This window comes from Cyanistes caeruleus, chromosome Z, assembly GCF_971803275.1.
Source record: "Cyanistes caeruleus chromosome Z, bCyaCae1.hap1.1, whole genome shotgun sequence".
Lineage (NCBI taxonomy): Eukaryota > Metazoa > Chordata > Aves > Passeriformes > Paridae > Cyanistes > Cyanistes caeruleus.
In genome coordinates this window covers 79513696-79528144 of record NC_141732.1, presented here as the reverse complement: position 1 = coordinate 79528144, position 14449 = coordinate 79513696, and the positions used below count along the sequence as shown (strand labels likewise).

The window sequence follows — 14449 nt, the reverse complement described above, 5'->3', positions numbered from 1 at the left end:
TTCCTTCTCACTCCATTTCTCACAAACACATCAGCAATTCAACATTTATTGCCGGTTTTTTACCTTTTCATACATCTTCTGAATAATTTTCCCATGTTATTTTTATTGTATTTAGGCAACAAATTCTACTACTGCACCTTTCTCCCTTTATTTCACCCTCACCATAAAGAATGAAGGAAATTATCTCCTGGCCTGTGGAACACCCCTTGGAAGGACAAAGCAAATCCAGGTGCTGGTGGGAAAGCTGAGGTAGAGCAAAGTGGCCCAAAAGTCCTGCCTCATCTCACCTTCCTATTTAGGTGTGATATACTCCAAAAAACCCATTGAAAATATCTCTGAAAATTATATGTACAGTCTGTGAAATGAAAGGCAGGTCTTCTATCTGGCTGGAAGAAATGCCCTATAACAAAATACATCAGTGGTGTCCAGCAGCTGTGAATCAAAAACAAGGCTGTGCTGGGTGCTCAGTGGGAAAAAAGTCAATCAAATTAAAGAAAACAAACATAAATTTGTAAAGGACAATGTTTTCAGCCACTTCTGAAAAAGCAGCATTGCTCTAAAAGCAGGTGTGTAGCAGTACCAGGAGCTGAATCATAGAATTGGGTTGGAAAGGACATTACAGCTCATTTATTCCACCCCCTGTCATTGGCAGGGACACCTTCCACTATCCCAGGCTGCTCCAAGCCACATCCCTGGACACTGCAGGGATGCAGGGGCAGCCCCAGCTGCTCTGGGCACCCTGTGCCAGGGCCTGCCCACCCTCCCAGCCAGCAATTCCTTGCCAATATCCCAGCTGGGCCTGCCCTCTGGCACTGGCAAGCCATTGCCTGGGTGCTGGCCCTGCAGGCCTTGTCCCCAGTCCCTGGGCAGCTCTCCTGGAGCCCCTTTAGGCCCTGCCAGGGGCTCTCAGCTCTCCCTGGAGCCTTCTCCAGCCTAAGCCCAGGTTCTCCCCCTCCTGCTCCCCCCCAGCCTAGTGCTACTGTCTTAAATTGAAGTACAAGACATAATCAAAAGTATGTATTCTATTACCAGCTGTTAAAACCAGGTGTTGCAGTGTTCTTTATCTCTTCCATGACCCATCCTCCCTCCTGGGGGATCTCTTCTGTTCCTGGGCCATTGAGTCTCACTGCAGGACTGACAAAATGACATCATCCCATTGTGGGATGCTCCACCCAGGGGGAGGAGCCCAGCATTCCCACCTGGATATAATCTGAGACTCAGAACACCACAGGCAGCCTTTCTCCATTGGATTCACCAGCACTGAACCTTCAGAGGTAAGCTACACCCTTCTATCATTGCTTTAATGTAATAATATAATGTAAGTTAATGCAATAATCATAATATCCCATTATGATTGGGATCATTGCTTCAACAGAACCACATCTGCCACTCCAGGCCTGCAGCCACCATTTAATGGGACTGCTGCCAACACCCCAACCAACAGGGTGTCAGGGTGTACTCTGACTCTGACAGTGGTTTTTGTACTACTGCATTTTATTTTAATTTTCCTAGTAAATAACTGTTATTCCTATTCCCATATCTCTGCCTGAGAGCCCCTTAACTTCAAAATTATAATAATTTACAGGGAAGTGGTTTGCATTTTCCATTTCAAGAAAGGTTCCTGCCTTCCTTAACAGACACCTGTCTTTCAAAACCAAGACAGCTACTCAAAAGATAAAGCTCCTCTTCATTTTCCTTTGGATAAATTCAGCAGAGTTGAGAGACTGGAAAAGAAAGGTAATAGAGATTTTAGAGCCACGGAGCTGATATAGCTGGAGATAAAGGCACTGTGAGTTCTGGTGTCACAAACTTTATTGCAAGGTTGGTGTACATAAAAGGAGAAACACAACGTGGTTTTCAGACAGATAAAACAAAGTTTAAAAACCTGGCAGTTAGGGAAGAAATAGGTGATTTTTAATTCACAGGTGGTGAAAAGGAAGACGTTAATAAGAAAAAATGGCAAAAGAAAAGCGTGCAATAACAGATGAATTGCATGAAATGGACCTGCCTGGCAAAGGAAGATGGTGGGGTGCTGCTGATTAGTTTTAATTTTTGTTTTAATAATGGTCCGTCACTGTGCATCAGGGCAGTCCAAAGGGCTGCAAGCAACATGCCAGGCATAGGCTGTTCTCCACCTGCCCAAGGCTGGTGGAGAGATGTGGGAAACCACCCCCAATTCATGACTGCCTCTTCCTAGTGAAGCACAGCTCCTTCTGAGAAGATAAATGGTCAATAGCCATTTCCTATTCGTTATGCCTTTCAGAAATGCACATACCTCTGTAATAATCCCCATCAACAGCCTCTTTCAAGACATCTCAGACACCTGTGATAAGGAAAACTTATCCCATCCCCTAACCTGTCCATTATTGCCTTCCCCAACATCTTTATCAGGGACAAGGCAACCAGATTGCCACCAAGGACAGCCCATTCTCATTGACTCCTCTGGAGAAATCTCTGGGGCTTGAGATTTCTTTCATGTTTTATGCAGGATTGTTGCACAGGATCCATTTATTTCTGTACCACAAGGATAAACAAAGATATAATTCTTTCTTCTCCATTAAATTTATATGCTCATATTTATTGCTTTTGATTTGACAGGATTAGTCTCACACTTCACAAAATTTAAAGGATATCTCTTAAGTATAGGAATTCTAACTATCAATATAGGAATTAAGCTGCTTAATGAAATAACCATCCTCCCAGCTGTCCATTCCCCAGTGCTAGTGGTCTTTATGAATTCTTTTCTCTAGGATGAGTAGAGCTGCCAAACCCTTTTCTCCTCATGAGGGAGAACTGGAAGATGATCTGTGCCAAGCCACAAAAAAAGGAAAAATAAAAAGTGTAGAGAAAGAAATAATATTCAGAGAAGGCAATTCATCATGGTTGGCAAAAGCAAAGACAACATTAGTTTTAGAGATGGACAAAAAACATTTTTATTTTTTTCAGTAGTGACAAGAAAGGGTGACAGCACCAGGTAAGTAGTTAAAGGCTAGAATTCATCTCAGACAAAATGAGGCTCTTACCAAAGACACCTGAATAAGGAGTTAAATATCCCCAGTTCTTCCATTGGAGTTGGCACTTCTCAAGCTAAATAAAATTCCTTGTCAAGGGTGAATCTCTTTATTCCTCACTCTGACAACTGAATGCTCAATGTTATGTAGGTACTCAAAGATATTAACAGAGATGTAGGAACAGGTCCATGTCAATTGGAAATTCCTGCAGTCAAGAAACAGAGCAGAAGAAATATTGACCTGAAAATTTTCTGAATTTGTTTATCAAGGGTTTCATGTTTCTCTAACTAATTTTTTCCTCTCCCTGTAGTATCAAGGGGTCATTTTTCCTGTTGCTAATGAAATGAGAGGTCTGACACTGTTGCTGGTTATAAATAATGACATCAATAATAATAATAATAAAACACTGAAGGTACAGAACTTTCATCAGATGTGCATTCTTTGTCTGCTCCACTAATAATCTTCTCCCTTTCCTACATCCAAAACTATTGCCTTGCTTGTCTTCCAAAGATGATGAATCACACAAACATCACCCAGTGCTGCCTCGGAGTGAAACCCAGTGAGCAGTTAACTGGAAACAAAAAATGCATCTCCTTGTTTCAACCAGAACCAGGAAAGCTGTGGTTGATAATAAGATCCACCCTAGGCTGGGATCTGTCTCCAGTCAAGGACAGGATGAAGCTCAAATGTAAATTAAACTACCAAGGACTATCAAGGCAGGTGAAATATAATTACCTAGCAAAGACCCTGGGTACAATGTTCCTGCATAGTCCTGACTTTTCTGAAATCTGAAGGGTCTTTTGGATACCTGGTATTAAAAAATATCCTGCTTTTCCGTGTCAGCCATTCAAATACTGGTTTTACTGGTTTCAAATCATCTGCTTGACTCAAAGGTTTTTTTAAGAAAGAAGGACAGACTTTTTTTTTTAAAGTCATCAGGAAGGGAGATATCTTCTTTTCCCCTGATGATTATTATCCATGGTTAATTATCCTCACTGAGAAAAATGTGTGTTTTGTTTCCAATTTGACATCTTACAGCTTTAGACTCCTGTCCTCAGTTCTTGTTACATCTTTTCCCACTGGACTACGGAATCCTTTGGTACCCACTGAAGGATCCAGGAAGGAAATACACTCTCTCATCAATTCTCCTCTATATCTTTCTGAAAAGCTGAATATATCATGTACCTTCAGCTGCTTGCTATGGGACAGCTTTTACCCTTCCATTACTCTAAGCTCACATTATTTAATAACAGCGCCCTGAGGTCTTTAACCACTGTAAACAAGGTCACACGGTGTAAGGACAGAGCTACAAGGGGGCAAAGCAGCTTATTAAAGGTGAAAAAACATCACAGCAACAGTTTGCCCTCTGGAGCCTCAGCTCTAGCATGGTAGAGAAATACCCTGGAAGTTGTTAAATATGGAAAACAAAGAAGCTTGGGCAGTGATTAGAGGTTGGAAGGCACCAGTCAGAGGATACTCACTTCATCCTTAGCCTTTTTCCCAGGCCCCATGGGAGACAATTGCTGAAAAAGGACTAAAATAGACTTTTCATTGGAAGCCAGACCTCCAGTGCTGGGACAGCCCTGGGCCCCTCAGCACAGGAGAGACCCCGAGGGGCTGGAGCGTGTCCAGGGCAGGGAACGGAGCTGGGGAAGGGGCTGGAGCCCCAGGAGCGGCTGAGGGAGCTGGGAAAGGGGCTCAGCCTGGAGAAAAGGAGGCTCAGGGGGCCCTTGTGGCTCTGCACAAGTCCCTGCCAGGAGGGGACAGCCGGGGGGGTCGGGCTGTGCTGCCAGGGAACAGGGACAGGAGGAGAGGGAATGGCCTCAGGCTGGGCCAGGGGAGGTTTTGTTTGGATATCAGGGAAAATTCCTTCATGGAAAGGCCTGCCCAGCCCTGGCAGAGCTGCCCAGGGCATTGGTGGAGTCCCCATCCCTGGAGGGATTTAAAAGCCGTGTGGATGTGGTACTTGGGGACATGGATCAGTGGTGGCCCTGGCAGTGCTGGGGAAATGGTCAGACTCGCTGGTCATAGAGTGCTTTTCCAAACAATTCTGTGATTCATTTGACCCAGTGGGTGGCTGCTCTTAACGTTTTCACGTCATGCCAGAGCACTCATCACGCTTAGGGCTGCACCTTTTCTGAGCTGACATTTCCCTGCCATAATCCCCATCACACACCCACCTGCACCTTGACACCAGCATGAGCCACCCACACGCAGTTAAAAGGTTGAGAGCTCATTCTTGTCACAACTGGGTTCTTTAGTTTTTCTCATTCCAGCTGGAAAACATCTCTAAATACAGACCAGACCCTTCTGGTGCCTTGAGAGTGCAGGACAAGGTGTCAATGCTGTTAATAATCCAGCGCAAAAAACTGATGTGCAGGGAGCTGATACTGCAAAACTTCGATCCCATCCCCAAGTTAATGCTAGCAATGTTGCAAAATGCAGAGCAAAGGAACAAGGCTGTTGTTTATGTTAAATCAGCTCAAACTGGCATCTGATGGTTTGAATTAGTACACAGAGAGCGTATGAAACATATTCATTTTGTTAATAGAAATGCCTAGTTATATTAGCCCCTTTTTTGCTTATTATTCATAATATTTTTCTGTAATACAGAAAATCAGTTTTTATTTTTAAAATGCAATCAAATTATATTTCCTATTAAAACTTTAATATCAAAACAAATTAACCAATGCTGCAGATTACACATTACTAATGTAGCTCTGACAATAATTCATGCTCCTCTCGATTCTGTTTTGAACTATCACACTGCTAAAGTGCAGGAGTTCATAACATATTCTTAAGGGGAAGTGACTTCTTTTTAAGGAAAAAAAAAAGAATTAGATAATACATACCTTGATAATAACAGAAAATGGCTGAGCTAAGCATTCAGATAAAAGTATTTTCAGATGAAAATATAGCCAAACCTTTTCTTCCTTACTAACCTGCTTTTACCAGATGCTAAGACCATCATTTCAGAGTGCACATTACAAGATCAACAGGATCACTGCAACTCACTGCAGGTCCCTGTGGCACAGCAATGCCAGCTTCTCCAGAGACAGTATCTGAAGCAGGTCAGCAGAGGAAAAATCCTGTTAAATGGGGCTGTCAAGGAATAAACACTTGGGTGTGCTTTTGTGCAGGTGGCCTGTGAAGTGATGTTTTTCCAGACACAAGAATAGTGCCCAAACATAGAGTAAATGGCATACTAAAACCTTTCAAGGTCGCTAAGCATGATGTGTCCATCATGGCTGCATCTTCTGCATCCCTTTTAGAGGCAGTTTCTAGCTCACATCTGGGCAGACTTCCTGAAATAATCCACCCCAGAATCAGGAGAAGCAGGTCAGCTCTGTTCCAGAAGATGTTAAGAAGGGTTCACCTCAATTGTGGGTGAGTGCATGTCATAGAATCCCAGAATCCTAGAAAGATTTAGGTTCAAAAGAACCTTAAACCTCATCTTATTCCATCCCCTGTCATTGACAGGGAGGCCTTCCCCTATCCCAGGTTGCTCCAAGCCCCTTCCAGGCTGGCTTTGAAGATGCCCCCATATTCAGCCAGAGCCTCGGGTACCTGACATAGTCCCCACGCCACCAGCTGGGGTTCAGATGGAGGTAGAAGCATCACTTAAATTAAAATTAAATTAAAATAAAACAAAAGCAGCAAGAGATATGATAATTCTCAGAATAAAATGTTCCAAGCCAGGCCTCAGTAAAGGGAGGGCACACCAAAGGCGAACTGAGCAGCTTTCTTCCTGTAGTGAAAACAGACAGGGAAGATTCTTCAGGATGCATCCAAGAGGAGACTAAATTCACAAATAGGATGTTACACCCACAAGAAAAAAAGGAAATAAAGTGATTTGCAAGCTGGCAGCAAGCAATGTGATCAATACAATTGCCTGCCCTGTGAGTCCTGCATTGATCCGAAGGGTAAAAGTTGGGACCAAGGATGGGAAGCCCCAAGGGATGGAAGGTCCGGTGTCTGAAATTTGTTCCTTTCCTCAAGTGCATTCTCTCTGGCCAAGACTTTACAGCTCTGCTTTGTCATCAGGCTCTGCTGACCCACAGAGAAAATATAAAATCCTCAGCCCCTGCTCTGCTCCAAATAGGTGGCCTCCATCTCCCAACCTGAACCATACGTGCTGTTAGTTACTAGTTGATGATTGTGATGCTAATTAAAACATACTAAGAGACACACTATAAACATGCACAGCACATGAAGGAAATTAGCCAAGTGAGCTTGTCTCTCTTATTGTGCTTTTATTATGATGCTCCTTGGATGATGTTTTTAAATGAATTTTGAATAGTTTTCTTAATTTGTTTTATTTTGCTTCATGGTAACAAAATTGCTGGAGCCCCACAGGAATGATTCAGAGAAGTGCAATATTATTGGAACATGTCTCCTGCTTTTCTTACTGCTTACTTATAATTAAGCTTTATTGAGGTGTAAAATGAATAACAATTAAAAAAAATGTTTATTGGTCCAGGTGCAAATTCACAGATACTCCTGAAAACTTCCTTTTCCATGACCTCAAGGAAACATTGCTGGTTTCTACCAGCTCCCATCAGTTTCTGCAGAGACACTGAGACCCCATCCTGCTCTGCCATGTGCCCCAGCAGAACATCTCTTCAGAGCCACTTGCCATTGCTCAGTGCACACAGATGAGTGAAGAGAATATTGCTGGAATTCTGCTTGGAAATGAACACAAGTCCCAGCTGCAGTGGCTGCCAGGAGCACAAAGGTCCTGGTATCCAACCTCCCCTTTCCCTGCCCTTGGGAATCAAGAATCAAGACCCTGCTGTGAAAAGCAGCTGCCACAGACATAACAGTAATTTGACAGTAAGATCTAATGGGTAAGGAAAATAAAAGGGGGAAAGAGAAGAAAAGGCTACTCAAAGAGACAAAGTTCTCACAGACTCCCCTCCAGCATGGTTTTAGATGTTAGTGGAGCCAGCTGTGGTCATGTGGTCACAAGTTGTGGTCATACTTCTAACACCACCTTTATCTCACCACTGGTCCAGGCTCTGATTTCCCACTCTTGGCTTTTGGTGGTCTTCTGACCGGAAAATATTTGGCTGCACCATTCACAGAGATAGATGGTGTTGCTACTATTGTTTGGAGGCCTTTTTGGGGTTGTTTGTGGGGTTTTTTTTAAAGAAGCTTTTCTTGGCTGGCAAAGAAAGCATGTCTGCACATTCAGATGGGTTTTTCCAACCTGTAGCATAGTTCAAAGCCAAATCCCATAGTGGTCAGCAGTCCTTCTGCTCAATCTGGGATTTTAGCACTTACAGCATCCATTTTAGCACCATGCTGCTCCCCCAGAATGAAGCACTAATGGATTACTGTGCATTACGTCCCTCATTACTACTTAAATATTTATCAGAACATTATGTATTTAGTGGCTGGGGGAGAGGAGAAAATCCTGCCTTTTGCCATACAAAAGGGTTAATTACAAACTGGATAAATCTCCATCACTTAAAAATTGATAAAACAGATACAGAGATTAACAGGAGAATGTGTTATTTACAGATAAATAAACATTCAGCTGCATAATCCTGATCTGGGATTTCCCCACAGGAAAAACACCAAAGTCAGTATTTTATATCAATGGTCTTCATTTATACAGCTGTGAAAGAACAGAGAAGGCTGGCTTACACTGTCTGAAAACAAAAAGTTGCTCATTCAAGGCAGCTTCCTACCCTGGGACTGGTGTTCTTGGAAATATTTGGAGGAGTTTGTTAGGAGCAAGTTTGTTCTGCCTTGACCTGAGACTGTTCAAGGCAGTCGTATCTCCATCTTCCCCTGCTATCTGTCTGCCTCCCTCCATCTTTTTCAATGCTGAATCCTAAATTTTAAATGTTTTTTTTTCAGTCTACACTTCTCAAAAAACCAAGGTCATAAGGTGTTTCCGTGGGTCTCTGTCATACCTATCCTACCAAGCACCGCTGGAGATAAACAAAGGTACAAGCTCCAGAAGGAAAAATCAGAAAACAATATTTAACATGAAACAAAGCAACCTCTCTTCTGCACATCAGCAGGAATTAATTTCCTGGTTCTAACCCAGAGCCTTCCACCATCACTTCCATCTCTGCACAGGTCCACATGTTACACCCATGCAACGCACACGTCACCGTAATGACGGCTTTATTTACAATTAAAAACCTTACTTAAGTTTGGGTTCTTCAGCAGACAAAAGACACCAGAAAACCCAGTTGTTTGTGGAATTCAGCCAATGTTTGCCTCATAAAATAAGTTCTTAAGGTAACTTATACTGGCACTGTGAAATATTGTTCATTATAACGGAGCAGCTGAGATAATGTTGTTTTCTAATTTCCCTTTCTCAGTCAGAAATTAAATAAAAAGTCATGTCTAAATTACAATACTGGATTGAACGCAGACAAGGACCCCATGCGGGGAGCTTATGATATATCCTTCCCACGTTTTATAGCCATTAAAAAAGATTATAGGATTTTTTTTCCTTTTCTTTTAGGCCATTTACATTTGTTCTGAACTCTCACTGTGTTTTATTTGAAGCTCTTAAAAGTGCCAATGTACATAATAAGTCAATCAAGAAGTTAAATTAAGAAAAAAAACAAAAACATATTGACTTGTCTATACCAAACACACACTTGGAAATCTGAACTCTGCCACCTAATGACTTTCTGACTTTGCAATAAATATCACTGGTGGCTGGATTGTTCTGTACAAGGAAACACATTTCTAATCTGATTAAGAGGTCTCCTAATGTACCTTAGTACAACCCAAATAATGGGGCGCTCCTCCCCACCAAAGCAGCCATTAACATATGCAGAAATGCTCTGTGGGGGCTGGACTCCTTCTAAGTAGGGTTTACAGCCTCAAAAAAGCTCTCCTTGTTGCAGTTTATCTCAGTAATGCCTGTTTTGCCCGTGCCCATAGCCAAATGTCCCCAAACTCTCTGTTTTCCTCCACCTGCTTCCCCCAGGCCCCAAATTCTTCCTGCACAGGGCTGAGCCACAGCAGTTTGGTCTGCATTGTTTTCCAGCTGCTTTCTCAGCCACCCCCCATCCTGTGCCCAGGTTTTCCCTACCCTCCTTGCTCTGGCTGTCATCTCCTTCTGGGAGTACACACTGCTCCTTTCCCCACAGAGCCCTTGAGTCACTCAAGGTCATCTTCTTCTACTGTTGTTATTCCGAGTCTGTAAAAGATTTTTGACAATGCAGAAATTGGTTCTTCCATTTCAAGCCTGTGGATTTTCTCTTTTCCTACAGATTTTCAAAACCAAGGCTCTCCTCTCACTCTCAGTTTCAAGAGTAATTCACGAATCCTCCCTCACTTTGGCAGGCCACAGCAGAACTGGCGGCATCAAAGAAGCTTGAGGCAGGCTTCCCACAAGACTTCATTAGCTGAAGGTGGGATTAATCTCACTTTCACACCTGAATGACATCTCAGACCAGTCAGCTGGGCTCTCTTCCAGTCAGCAAAGAGAAAGAGGCAATTTCAGGAGCAGATTGACCCAACCAAACTGAATCACTCTTCAGAAAGCATCTATTTCTTTCCATTGACTGGGAAGACATCCCAGGCTGCCAGGTTGGCCCTGACTGTTTAGCTTCAGAAATGTGGGCACCTGGGCTAAGTTTTCCAAAGTAAGATGAAGATACTCTGCTGTTGGAAGTGCAGTGTCTTGGATTGTCCCTGCAGCTGCACAAAGCCCCCACAACACCACAGCAAGGTCAAGACACTGGGAAAGTTCTGGCTACGTTTATGGCATTTATCCTTTACTGACTGCTCACATCAGAAATGATGCTTTCCCTGGAGTTTCATAGCTTTTGATTCACTCTTTTTCCGTCCTTGTGAAATGATTTCTGTGTTTCACTCCAAAAGAGGAACTACATTCCAGTGGAAGGTGAAGTGCACGTGAATTCCTGGACCTTGTTCAATAAACATAAAATTTTAATATTGTATTTGGATTGCTGCAAATGGAAGGTGCTGTGTTACCCTAATGCATTTTCTGGGAACATAAGCCCACTCTATACCTCGGGACTCAATTAATTAAAGAACATTAAATACAGTACAAGGTCTTCCTCCCAGCAGCAAAAACACCTGCACTTCATCCCATGACTTGTGCCTCTCTTAATAGCTACAGAGATAGCAAAGGCCTCATCCAAAACCTATTAAAGTCCATGGAAAGGTTCCCATTTATTTCAGCAGGGCTTGGATCAGACACCAAGGCAACATTGTTAGGATGATCAAGATGGAAAGTAAAGCACAACTAATTTGCAACTGGGAAAGCTTGGAATGAGGCAGTTGAGCTCCAAGCCCTAGACTTTCAATGTCTCAGTGTAGTGTGAAGAAAGAATAGTAAAGGACTTCATGATTAAATAGCTGTAAGGTTGCACTCAGAGATGTTTTTTTCTCTCACTGAAAAGTGATGGTCCCCAGCTCCCATACCGCTCAGCTTTTCTACTAAGCAGAAGATACTTCAGTCCTCAGAGGAGGTTTTAAATGCTAATCCTTTGTAAACACACAGATTTGCAGTTCCCTAATTCCCCTGTCAACAGGTCTCAGTACACAGTGACAGTGGAAAAGATTAACTAACCTCATTTTAAAACACCACCAGACCAGCCAATGAGTTGTCTGGTCACCACAACAAATAATTACTGTCTGTGCCTGATTAAGAGGTGAAGGAACAACTGCGATGGTACCAAAAGTGAGATTGATCCCTTTTCTCTAGAATAGTCCCTGACAGCAGTAACCTGTGGGGATGCAACATATGGTGGCATATAAGCAAATAGTTTATCCAAATGTATTCCTTGAGTCTTGTTCTTTAGATCTTTTTGGCCCCTTAATGAAAGCTACGAACCCACCAAAACCAGAAGGAAATCCTGTACATCAAAGAATTTAAGCACCAAGCATAGGCTTGGCTCTGATTATTTAGTGGATAAGACATTTGGCTTTGCAAAGAGATGCTTTGCACCTCCTGCTTCACCTGTGTTTATGTAGCAGCCTCCTGCTACAGACAAGGACTTAGCCAAGAGGCTTCCTGTATTAAAATTAAGAAATGTTGGTCCTTAGAAACTATAGCTACATATGGTGATGATGTATTCCTTGTCCATGACAGGGAGGTTGGAAATACATGGTATTTAAAGTCCCTTCCGACCCAAACCGTTTTATAATCGTACTTTGGTTTAATTACATCTTCCCCCCAAGAATTATGTCTATAACTGGCTACACAAATAATATAATTTTCATGCATTTCTACCCCAGTATTCACAAGACACACTTAAACCACTGGAATCAGAGGGTAAAAACACCTGATAATCTCCAGCATCCTTAAGGAGAAATATTGAATAGGGACTTTTCCTACCTTACAGATTGTCTTAATAAAAGAAAAGAATGGACACAAGAATTTTATTTCATTTGTCCTATCCCTGTAGTCTGTGGCTGGAATGCACTCTAGGTTTTGAGGCAAATTGTATTATTTCTCCAAGACAGCAGCTACAAAATACAGATTCCTATTGATCCCTAGTGGCACAAACTTAAGAAGTCAAAATAGGAGGTAAAAGAGGAAACTAACATTCTAGACACACAGTGAAATGGAGCAATGCAGGGTAGGAGGCTGTGGAAAACATTTAGTTCTGTGACCTTCCATCTCATTTATTTCAGTCCTACAAAATTAACTCTGCTCCTACTGAACTGAATCGGAGCTTAAAAGAAAGGAACAATTCTCATACATCTGTTTCAGTTGCTATCATTTCCAGCTTTTGGGTTGATAATAAAGCTGGGAAAGACCAAGTCACAGGAGGGACTCCTATCTCCTTTAACACCTTAAACACCTGAGGAGCAGGTCACATCTTCAGGCAACTTGCCAGACCAAAGGAGTGGGCTTCCTTAGTGCTTTACTGGTTGCAAAACAGTACTTTTATTGCTAAAATAAAAATGGTTGGTAAAATAAATCCTTCACCCAACAGCACAGAGGGTGCTCTAATAGACCCGTGCATCTGAGTGTGAAGTAAAGGATCGCACACAGTCCTCAGCAAACCCTGGAAAAATAGGAGCCCAATTGGGACACTTCTCTGGAACTGGTTCATTACACATCCCTGTAGGAGGTTAGCCTGGAAAGGGGAGAAACCAACCTCTCTGTCCCCACTCCCCTTTCCACTCTGCCCTTCCTCCTCTCTATCAATTTTTTTTTTTTTTTATTTCTTTGTCTATGTGTCATTTTAATAAATGCTGTAAAAATACATGTGCTGGAAATCTTGCAGTTAATATGTAATGCAATCAGAGCATTCTGAAACTAGCTTGGTATGATAGCTCTGCATGTGAGATCCCTGTTGTCTCCTGGAATTTCCTTGGGTCCTTAGGAAAACACGGGAAAATGTCAATAAATAAAAGCTCTTAAACTACTTCTGGTCAGTAGCTGAATGGGTCTGTACAGAGGATAACCACTGAGACAAAACTAAGATTTTTTATGGACATTCCATCTTTTTTTTTCAGGAAAAAAATCTGATAGAAACTTCCCACTTTCATACTCTCTTCTTACTAAGCTGTTTAATACTGAAGGAAATTACTTCTCATAGTGATGTCCTACAGAAATAGATAGTGACAGGACTAAGGGGAACAGTCTTATATGAAAAGTGGGGAGATTAATATTGGATGATAGGAGTAAATTCTTCCCTGTGAGTGTGGTGGGGCCCTGGCACAGGGTGCCCAGAGCAGCTGGGGCTGCCCCTGGATCCCTGGAATTGTCCAAGGCCAGGTTGGATGGGGCTTGGAGCAACCTGGGATAGTGGAAGGTGTCACAGGGCAGAGGGGTGGATGAGATGATCTTTAGAGTCCCTTCCAACCCAAACCATCTCAGGATTCTGTTTAGTTATCCATGGGACATATCCTGGGAGAAATTGAAACCTCAAAGGAACAGAAGTGCTCACGACCAGAGTAGCCAGGCACAAGAGATTATCTGTGGTGACAACAGCCCTGTATCCCAGCAAGAGCACCAGGGCTGTCCTAACCCATGACTCTTATTAATCATCTCTGTATAATCTCTAGGTACACCAATGTTGGGAAGGCAAAAGCCCTGAGATCCCATGACCTGTGTGGGTAGCAGGTACAGTCTTCCACCACAAAGATTTTCACCACCTAAATATCCATGCCAGCCTGAGAAGCTACCAAGACCCAAACGACCAAAACAGAGACATTTCTGTCTTTCTTTACAGTATGTTCCAATATATCTTTTAATTTCAGTGTCTTAAATTTCCCCGTGTGTCAAACTCATCTTTGCTTTTTCATGTTGATTATTGTTTGCTCAGATTGCTCAGCCTCTTCTATATGGGAGCCATCTGCTGTTTATAAAGCTCTCTTACAGTCAAGTTTCCTGTAAAATACAACAGCTTTATTGGTATTTTTTTTCCTCTTTTTCAGAGGCCACTCCTGATTTTGATCCTTTTGTTTTATTTTGAAGTTTA

General features: G+C 42.5%; 1 long non-coding RNA gene across 1 annotated transcript; it reads left to right on the top strand.

The window, feature by feature from the left end:
- The first annotated feature begins 1032 nt into the window (after positions 1-1032).
- On the top strand, positions 1033-13228 carry LOC147648620 (uncharacterized). Its single transcript, XR_015280268.1, has 3 exons — positions 1033-1274; positions 7492-7858; positions 10256-13228. It is a non-coding gene; the product is annotated as an uncharacterized LOC147648620 (long non-coding RNA).
- The last annotated feature ends 1221 nt before the right edge of the window (positions 13229-14449 follow it).